The 11,024-nt window shown below is 42.4% G+C and overlaps 1 long non-coding RNA gene across 1 annotated transcript; it reads right to left on the reverse strand.

The window, feature by feature from the left end:
• Positions 1-1,065: 1,065 nt before the first annotated feature.
• Positions 1,066-10,811, reverse strand: LOC124546014. Its single transcript, XR_006967656.1, has 3 exons — positions 10,714-10,811; positions 8,763-8,899; positions 1,066-1,351 (listed from the first exon to the last, which is right to left on the reverse strand). It is a non-coding gene; the product is annotated as an uncharacterized LOC124546014 (long non-coding RNA).
• Between the last annotated feature and the right edge of the window lie 213 nt (positions 10,812-11,024).

Consider the following 11,024-nt stretch of genomic DNA (forward strand, 5'->3'; position numbering starts at 1 on the left):
AGTGTAGTTTGGATTTAAGACGGTTTTATTTACAAGACCTGCAATATCTTCTTCTCCCAAATCGCCAATTATCCTATCTCGTATACTTTGTTGACAATGTTGTTTACCGTAATGTCGGATGATTTTTACAGTACAATACAGTAAATACCTTCCTACTTGACGATTTGTATTTCAGATTTGTTATGAGGAAGTTTCTGACTTTATGAAAATATGAGAAAGGAGTAGGGTTTCAGAGGACAGAAGAGAGATAGAGTGTGAATTAGGGCGTCGTCAGAGACTGGATCATCCGTTGCTAATAGCTACTATTAATTGTATACCGTCATTCTGATTATTTCCGATAATAGCAGCAGTCAGGGTTACATGGTTCCCCAAACTGACCTAGTACCAAACTGGGGCTTAGGTTTGATAGAAAACCCTATGTATTTAGTTTGAGGAGACGGTCCCATGAGTGAAATTGCGATCTGTCAACTGAAATAGAACTTTAAGCGAATTAACAAGGCAAGGTGTGCTGCTGTTTACGAAATAGTGATTTCAGATGGCGTTCTAGTTGCATTTTTCTATCTGAACTCTCTGATTGGCATTATTTTGGTTCTCCTACCTTTTACGACCCTATAACTAATGCCCTTGGTGTGTATATTCATCGTAAACAAAATTTTCTCTTTTCTAACGAATTCTTTTTCATGTAAGTTGGTATTTTGTTGCTGGATAATATATTTCATCAAACGGTCGTATTCTTTCTGTGGCACTTCGCTGCTTCTTTAGTTGTACTGTTTCTGTGGCACTTCGCTGCTTCTTTAGTTGTACTGGGTGAAATGCAGGTATCTATGTGTGTCATTACAATTTTTAATACCTTAGTAATGATTGACCAGTGTTATTGTTAATCACAGTCATAACTTCTATTTTGTTAACTTCGTATTGCACAAAGCAAGGATCAGTCGTTTATGACTGAACTAGTGTGGAAACGAGGATATTTTGTTGTAGGCAGTTAGGAAAAATGTGAAAGGAAGAGCTTATTTATTGAGACTGAAGTTTTGGGATGAATTGACAAAATAAATGAAATCATCATGAGGAAAAGAAGTAGTTTATTTCCAATAGAATTGTGGAAATTAATATTCGTGCGAGTTATTTCTGCATATGGTGCTGTTATTACTCGTATTATTGAAAGAGCGACAGATATCGTAGCAAATAGTCGGCATTTATTAGTGAAGATGTTATCATTACTACGGTGGTGAACAGCAACAGGCCTGGAATTGTCAGTAGCCGTTGTACGTCAGTGAGGTTGTTGGTTTGTAAGAGCTCATCCACCTTCTTGCGTCGTGGTTTAGCCCCTAGATGGATGAAGCCGTGGACGCTAGAGAGGAGGACAAGAAAAAGAACTTGGTTATTACTTTGTTTCTATCATATCTCGAGCCATCATCACGTTCCACAATTAACTTCTTATATCAACGAATGTAGCATAAGAATTGCAGAGAATACACAAGGACCTGTATGTTACGTTTGCAGGAAGTGTCTCCTTAGCTATTTTGTTGCTGTGCACGTCTATAGCAGAGAGATAGGAACAGCAACAGACCGTCTGTACACTCATCGTGCACAAATGTCAATCAGTATTTTATAAATGGGGTTGTTTTACTACGTTCTCACCCATCGTTGTTGGCAAAGTGTATGAATACTGCATAGCTTTCAATTGCGAAAGGCGGCATATATCAGTAAACGTTTTTGACCAAGGCATAGTCTTTTAATATCTCTTCTCAGTTTGACACAACAGAAAGTATATGTGTCGAGGAGGCATCACAGAAAAACTATTACGGTTCAAGTAAGTGTTGTATTATCGTCGTGGGTGAAGAGTTAACAATTAAGTATTTCAAACTGACAATAGGCAAAGATTCATGATTTACATTGTGGAAACGTCAAGAATTATGCCGCGATGGACATGGTACCGTTCCAGTGGTGTCGGATTTTAATTTATTATAATGTTCAAAAGCTTATTGTGTGATTTCTTTTCCTGTTTACCGTCTCTGAAGCTTACCTTATTGAGGAGTTGAATGACTGCGAGGTTGTTTTTATACCAAGCAGTGGATTTTAATAAATATAGCGAAACCAAACACACACAGACACACACACACCCACACCCACACACACACACACACACACACACACACACACACACATATATATATATAACCAACTCAGTACTACCACTACTACCACTCTCCTTGGTTGAGTTCTGTAGTGGCAGCGGAGTGTGGTTGAGAACACTATGTGCCTTATATTTTATAATAGCTTTACATTCTATTAATTCTATGTTTAAGATGCGTGGCCGGCGTTCTATTTGAAGTGGTCTGTTTCACCGTGTCTGCCTCAGAGCTGTTACGTTTAATGCTTCGAGAAAAGTAAAACTGAGTTCAGAATTAAAAATAAGTAGGAATGTTACTATGTCGGAAGTTTAAATGAAGTGTTGTATCAACCGGCATGCTGCCGACGTCGGGCGGGGAATGTATGACTACAGCCGTGTCTGTTACTGAAATGACGTTTGTAGACAAGTTGACATTACTTTCATTCTTCGAAGAACTGGAACCGTCCTCCCTACAACTAAATTCCTCCGGCACCAACGGGGAAGGTGTACTTTACACCCATCTCTCGTAAGTACTATAATCTAGTCATGTACTTCATATTTAAAAATTTTGAAAAAAATGTATACTGGTTCCCAAGAATGCTTGTGCCATATTCTACAGTACTTTTAAACTTTTATCATTTAAAGTTAATTCAGAAATTTAAGTTGTAGTGATAAATGTAGTTGTAGTAGTATACTAGTAGTCCATACGACTTGCTACAACGACAGTCATATTAAATATTTTCAACTTCTGAACGCTAGTTACACGTCATCTATTTAAAATGTAGGCTGTTAGTAAAAGTCCACAACAGCTAAGATTATCTGTACTTTTTTTTAACTTTTTGGTTTCGTGGTGCTGTTGATGAACAAGATAGAATCGAGTTTAATAAGCTGTAGGTAGAGACAACATTGGGTAAGGGCGGTAATGAGAATAGAATTAGTGCCGAAATGTTTCGGGTGAGTGAGTACCAACCATGTTAAGTGAGTTTGCCAGTTGGTACGTAAGGGAAAATGTGCAACGTCTTAGTGACTAGCTGCACGGAACGGAAACTGTTTTAATTATTATGTTTGACATGTGCAGTAGGACAGCAGGATTTACTGCTACTGTTCCCTTCATTTGCGTTATATGCGAAAAAAAAACTGTGTATGCTTGGACTCACGCAGTTAAATTTCCTTAGTCAGCGAGAATTGTTACCGGAATAGCGATTCAACTTGAAAAATTCCATCATTGGTTTCAGATGTGGGTACATGTAAGATGGAAAATTCGGACGAGATGTTATTACTAAGCGACTCCGATTAAATACCACTATTTAACTTCAAATTCCGCGTGAGAGGGGGAAGTAATTTAGCAGTATTGCAAACTTTGGGCTGTTATTTGATAAAACATTCGAGCCAGAGGGTAGCTTTACAAAGCACAAACATGCAAATTTTGTGAGCTTACGATACCATTGGTAATTCCGTTGGGGGCAAGGAAGACGTCGAGATCGATCACTTGTCAATCGAGAAGGCCATATACTTACTGGATTTCTTTCCTGACGTTCCCACTGATGACTTGGGAGCGACGAAACTGATGTCAGTTATAACGTGAAGAAAAGGTAAGAGTCATACCGATTCTTACCCTCACGGATGACACAACCTTAGCCAATATCGGTTAGTTGATACGTGAAGGAATAATTAGACTTTGTGTCATCATTATATTGACTAATATTTTTAGTTCTGAAAAGATGAGGCGGGGTTTGGCCAGCAGCTGATTAAAGAGACCTGAATTACAAAGTAAACCTCCAGTCTATTTCACTACGAGACTTCCATTCATGTTTTCGTGCTACGATAAGTCAGAGATATTAATTACACTGGACCTAAACCAGGCTTATATCAGATACCGTTTGCAGAAGCGTCTAAGACAATCACAGCCTTCACAATGCACTAAAACTTATATGAATCTAACTGAGTTTTGTTCAGGCCTTCAACAGGAGCTGCGGTATTGTTACGTCTCCTGGGCAACATTTTTTGACACAGCTAGGTGTTGTGCCTGCATTTACCTTAATGAAATGAAGTCAGAGTTACACAGATACGGTTCCAGGATTCCTTTATAAATAGCCTTTCAAACGCGATTACATTCACTTTATTGTGAATACGAGGAAGTCATTGTAACTAGAGACTAATAAACGATCTTAGTGATACACTTTATACATAACATATTATAACATAATTTTTTTTTCGAGTCATTCCTGTCGCGATTTGCATATTTTTCAGCATCGATCAAGATCGATTCAAGAGAGTTTCACGTGCGCATTTCAAACATCGCTGTAATCATTTTCGTGACTACTAGATTTTTAAAAAAGAAGACACTATAACCAATTTATGAAGCACATGCAGCGATAGACCACTTCTGCGAGAAATGTTTCTCATGTTTCACTTCAGCGTATGCACTTACTGAGTCGTTTAAACAAAATAAGTCTTGAGAATTACACTCCTGGAAATGGAAAAAAGAACACATTGACACCGGTGTGTCAGACCCACCATACTTGCTCCGGACACTGCGAGAGGGCTGTACAAGCAATGATCACACGCACGGCACAGCGGACACACCAGGAACCGCGGTGTTGGCCGTCGAATGGCGCTAGCTGCGCAGCATTTGTGCACCGCCGCCGTCAGTGTCAGCCAGTTTTCCGTGGCATACGGAGCTCCATCGCAGTCTTTAACACTGGTAGCATGCCGCGACAGCGTGGACGTCAACCGTATGTGCAGTTGACGGACTTTGAGCGAGGGCGTACAGTGGGCATGCGGGAGGCCGGGTGGACGTACCGCCGAATTGCTCAACACTTGGGGCGTGAGGTCTCCACAGTACATCGATGTTGTCGCCAGTGGTCGGCGGAAGGTGCACGTGCCCGTCGACCTGCGACCGGACCGCAGCGACGCACGGATGCACGCCAAGACCGTAGGATCCTACGCAGTGCCGTAGGGGACCGCACCGCCACTTCCCAGCAAATTAGGGACACTGTTGCTCCTGGGGTATCGGCGAGGACCATTCGCAACCGTCTCCATGAAGCTGGGCTACGGTCCCGCACACCGTTAGGCCGTCTTCCGCTCACGCCCCAACATCGTGCAGCCCACCTCCAGTGGTGTCGCGACAGGCGTGAATGGAGGGACGAATGGAGACGTGTCGTCTTCAGCGATGAGAGTCGCTTCTGCCTTGGTGCCAATGATGGTCGTATGCGTGTTTGGCGCCGTGCAGGTGAGCGCCACAATCAGGACTGCATACGACCGAGGCACACAGGGCCAACACCCGGCATCATGGTGTGGGGAGCGATCTCCTAAACTGGCCGTACACCACTGGTGATCGTCGAGGGGACACTGAATAGTGCACGGTACATCCAAACCGTCATCGAACCCATCGTTCTACCATTCCTAGACTGGCAAGGGAACTTGCTGTTCCAACAGGACAATGCACGTCCGCATGTATCCCGTGCCACCCAACGAGCTCTAGAAGGTGTAAGTCAACTACCCTGGCCAGCAAGATCTCCGGATCTGTCCCCCATTGAGCATGTTTGGGACTGGATGAAGCGTCGTCTCACGCGGTCTGCACGTCCAGCACGAACGCTGGTCCAACTGAGGCGCCAGGTGGAAATGGCATGGCAAGCCGTTCCACAGGACTACATCCAGCATCTCTACGATCGTCTCCATGGGAGAATAGCAGCCTGCATTGCTGCGAAAAGTGGATATACACTGTACTAGTGCCGACATTGTGCATGCTCTGTTGCCTGTGTCTATGTGCCTGTGGTTCTGTCAGTGTGATCATGTGATGTATCTGACCCCAGGAATGTGTCAATAAAGTTTCCGCTTCCTGGGACAATGAATTCACAGTGTTCTTATTTCAATTTCCAGGAGTGTATTTCACAGTAAAGGTTCAGCCTCTTATTCGTTTACACAGCATCACTTCTAGTCATTTCTTTCCCTGTTGCACTCGCAAATAGGGCGAGGACAAAACTACTGTCTACAAGCCTCCACACGAGACCCAGCTTCTGTTGTCTCGTGGTCCTTGCACGAAACGTACGATGGCGGCAATAGAATAGTTCTGCTGTCAGCCTTAAAACCGAGTTCTCTAAATTTCTGGGATGGTGCCTCGAGGGAAGTGCGCCGTCTGCCCTCCGAGGTTCTCATTTGAGTCCACAAAGTATATTTCCCTGCTGATCGAACCATCCGGTAACAAATTTAACAGCACGAATCTGAATTATTGCGATGTTTTCCTTTAACCCGACCTGGTGAGTATCCCAAGCACATGAGCAGTACACAAGAAAGGGTCGCACCAGCGTTCTATATGCCGCCTCCGTTATAAATGAGCTACATTTACCCAAAATCCTTCCAATAAACCGAAGTCGATCATTCGCCTTTCCTGCTAAAAACCTGACCTCATCGTTCCATTTCATATTGCTTTGTAAATTTTCGCCTAGATGTTGAATCGATGAGTGTGTTATGCAGCACACGACTAACTCTGTATTCTAAAGTTACAGGAATTGTTTTTTTCCTACTCGATCACATTATCTTATATCTTTCTAAATTTAAAGCACGTTGCAACTCATCACACCAACTAGAAATTCTGTTAACGTCATCTTGCGTCGTCCTATAGCCAGTCAACGTCGACACCTTGCCGTACATCACAGAATCATCAGCAGAAAGACGTAAATCTCTGTAGCCTGTCCGATTACTTACGTATATAGAGGATAAAAGCTGTGAAATCATGCTCCCCAGAGACATTCCTGACAATGCACTTGTCTCTGGTAAACGCTTGCCGACAAGGAAAACGTACTGGGTTGTATTACTCAAATAGTATTGGCTCAAATGGCTCTGAGCCTATGGGACTAAACATCTGATGTCATCAGTCCCCTAGAACTTAGAACCAGTTAAACCTAACTAACCTAAGGACATTACACACATCCATGCCCGAGGGAGGATTCGAACCTGCGACCGTGGCGGTCACGCGGTTCCAGACTGTAGCGCCTAGAACCGATCGGCCACCTATGGCCGGCCACGCAGCTTATGGGAACATTAATCATATCGACCGTGGATCTCTGGAGGGTAGTGCTCATAAACGCTGTAACATCAAATAATCAGTGAACCAACAACTGAGCAAAGATCCAGAAACTTATTAATTAGTTCATGGCTCATATACGAATAATACAAAACTTTCAGTTATGTCAAATATTCATCCACAGGTATGATGCTAGCTGGTGCTACGAAGGATACAGAAAATTGCTCAACCGGGGAAAGCAATAAGTCTGCAATGCAAAAATATGGCATACCTTAGGTGGCACTGTACGAGAGCTTAGATTACGAGGAAGAATCTCCGTAGCTTGGGTGAAGGACAGAAAAAGCCAGCTGACAAGGTGAACAAGTTCTTTCAGCTTTAATTAGACCAAATGCTAATAAGAACTACTTTCTGAAAGGAAATTAAGGCTAAATGACCCTGATCCTTACTACTTAAACCACGTTACAGCACGTGAAATTAGAAAAGCTGTAATGAGAATCCCTTCTGAAGCAATAGGTATCGACACTATTAGGCGTACCATTTTCCAAAATATACCACACGGCATCGTGCGAGCCTCGGTTAGCCTTCACTGGCGGAAAAAGTCGCAACACCAAGAAATAGTGGTGAGACATCAGTGCTACTCTAAATGCACGCTTTAGCAGCCGTGAGCACTAGTTACTTTTGATAGTGGACACGGTGTGCTGCTGTTAGTCAAGAACACGTTTATGGTGACTAGGTTTGAACGAGGTCGTGTAATATAGTACTAGAAGCTGGATGCTCCGTCTCCGATACTGTAGAAAGACTTGGCAGGAACGCAGCCACTCTGCGCTACTGCTGAAATCGGTCGTCACGAGATTAAACAGTCGCAAGAAGATCGGTCTCCGGATGGCTACGTGGCACTACGAAGACCATACGTTCGGCGTGTAGTTCTGGGGCATATTTCGGCAGCGGTTGACATCATAGCGCCATAGAAAGCTGTTATAAATCTGTTACTTCAAGGACAGCTCTGAGCCAGACGCCTTGTAGCGTGCATTCCGCTGTGCCCAAACCATTGGACAGCGCGGTGGCAGTCTGTCGTGTTTTCTGGTGAAAGCAGGCTCTGTCTCTTTGCCAGTGACGGCTGTGTGTTGGTTACTGGGACATCATTTGAGGGCCTGCGGCCAACCTGTCTACTTTCTAGACGCAATGGACCTATACGTAGAGTTATGGTCTGCGATGCGATTTCATATATCAGATGGAGTACTCTTATGGCTATCCAACGCACTCTGACAGCAAATCTGTACGTCAACCTGTAGATTGAACCTATTGTGATGCCATTCATGAACAGCGTTCCAGGCTGTATTTCCCACATACAGTTGTTTTCACTCAACATGCTCTACAAAGTGTCGACATGTTGCCCCAGCCTGCTCTATCATCACATCTGTCTCCAATCGAACCCATATGGAGCATCATCACACAACAGCTCCACCGTCCTCCACATTAATTATTCTTGGTGTTGTGACATTTTTTCCGTCACGGAATTTAAATTTGCCTTCGAGTTTGGGACACAACGCCTTCAATGAGTAAGAAGTAAAGTTCAGACTACTCCTAAAAAGAACCACATGCACTTAGTGTTAAACTAATTACCTGAAAAAACGAGAACCATCGATTATACTCTTCGCTAACGTTGCTATCCAGGGGTATCGGCTTGCTATTTGCTGTGGTCGCTGAGGCGGGAAGTGGCGCTCGTAGACTTTGACGGGGCAGGTCCCTCCCATCGCGTCCTGTGCAGGAAAGTTGAGTTAGTTACTGCTGAGTATTTTCCTGGAAGTAAAAGTGTTTACAATCGCTTCTTTCAGCTACCCGATGACGTGGTAATCCACTTACGGATGCTGAAAGCAGGAGCTACAATCAGCTACATTCTACCAGCTCTACTTTAGTGTTCGTTTCTGGTGCAGGCAACAACACGCCGAAATCTACATCTTTTGCTGTGAGTTTTGTGCGCGTCGGTGCGTTTCCGTCAATTAAGGAAAGTGCGTTCTGATTAGCTTACGATGTTAGTGCAATGAGGTGTAATTTGTGGTTCGGGACGTTTACCTTTCTTTTCTGCATGCAAATTGCCCGGAGTATAAGTTATCATTAGTTTGTCTGTCTGGTGTTTTTTACTATCAATTGTGCATTGAGATCTCTGGATTTGCGGAATTAGCCTGATAGCTTGTACTGATAGCCTATATCAGGGATTGCACGATTAGTTGAGAGAGTGTACTGACGGGGAATCAATTACGCACATCTCTCTGTGGTTCTGTTTAAACGGTTAAGGAACCGGGACTGAGCAAGGATGTACTATTTTTTGGAAATTTGTGGTAAGTTCCTATATGACCAAATTGCTGAAGTTATCGGTTCCTAGGCTTACACACTACTGAATATAATTTAAAATAAATTACGGTAAGGACTACACATACACCCATTCCCAAGGGAGGACGCGAACCTCCGACGGAGAGAGTCGCGCGAACCTCACTCGATCAAGTTTGTATCTGTTTGGATTCACCGAGAACTCGAGTTAATGATATCCATGTCCGAGCGAGCACTGAGTATCACTGTATGTGTTTTATGAAGTTTTCTAAACGCCGTTAAGTGTGTGCGTATTTAAGTGTTACCTTTTGTTGGGAAGTCTACGATAAGAACTGCATTGTGTTTTCGCATTGCACGTTATTTACTGTCAAATACTGAAATGTGGCAATAAGGAAAAACGTTTGTTGGTCACTGCGGTTCAGCTGGATAAGGTAAGGTTAGTGCCGTCTTTGGGTAAATGACTTTTTGTACGAAAATTGTAAGTGATATCTTACGACAAACGGCCTTACTTGTAAGAGGCGGATACGTTAAGAGTTAGTTTGGTTGTAGTTCGGTGAGTTTCCACTAGTGTATCTACTAATTCATAGCAACGATTACGACAAACCGGGCTCAGGTAATACCTGTTAAGTGTGCAACTTATTCGGCTATTGATGGTGTTAATTGTTACCTGTGATAACCATTTAACCCATGTTATAATCAATACCACGAGGCAGCTGTGTTTGTTCGAAACAGCTTAGACCGATTTGCGGACACTAATAATTACCAACTATAAGATAAGTAACTGAAGTGTGTTGTCTGCCTTACTATTTGGTATTCTTTGATGTCAGAATTTTACTTTCTTGCAAATATAGTTTCACAAGTTAGTGTCAAAATTTTTTTCTAGGGCATTTCTTTACGTTTAAAAGGTGCTGCAAATTTTATTTACTTAATAGTCGTGCTCAAACTGTAAGGATTGACATAAATTCATCGCTTGAAAATAAAATCGCTGATTAAAAGCAAAGTAACATACGTAATTTTTCATCATAAAAATATGACCTTGAAAATATATTTAAAACTTAGCAGTAAATATTTTAAACTACCACAAGCACCAACAAATATCAGTACTTATTAATTGTATAAAAATAGCAACGAAGAACTGAAAAGAATATGAGCATAAAAATCGCATAATTTTTGGGATACTCAATTAATTTAAAAAAATATTTCTTTTAGTACATTTTTCAGACATATGTAGTGCTAATATACAAACCAGACTGCAGTTGGTCTTCTGCAACCGGAGGCCCTCCTGCCAGCCCTAGGCACTCCTTGGGACATACCACCTGTGCAGAGATGGCTCCTGCGCAAAGGAATTGTTTTGTAGTTTTAATATGTTTCATACAACGCAATTGCACCAGTACATTCATCATTCACAACAGAAAATTGAACTTATTTAGATGAGAGACCTAAACAGTTACTAAATGTTCACTTTACACATCAAAAGTCTCACAGTACTATATCTCGATGCTTTTCCTGTATTTACTATGGTCAACTGACCTCTGAGTTGTGAGAAAACAGTTCCAG

Source organism: Schistocerca americana, chromosome 8, assembly GCF_021461395.2.
Source record: "Schistocerca americana isolate TAMUIC-IGC-003095 chromosome 8, iqSchAmer2.1, whole genome shotgun sequence".
Lineage (NCBI taxonomy): Eukaryota > Metazoa > Arthropoda > Insecta > Orthoptera > Acrididae > Schistocerca > Schistocerca americana.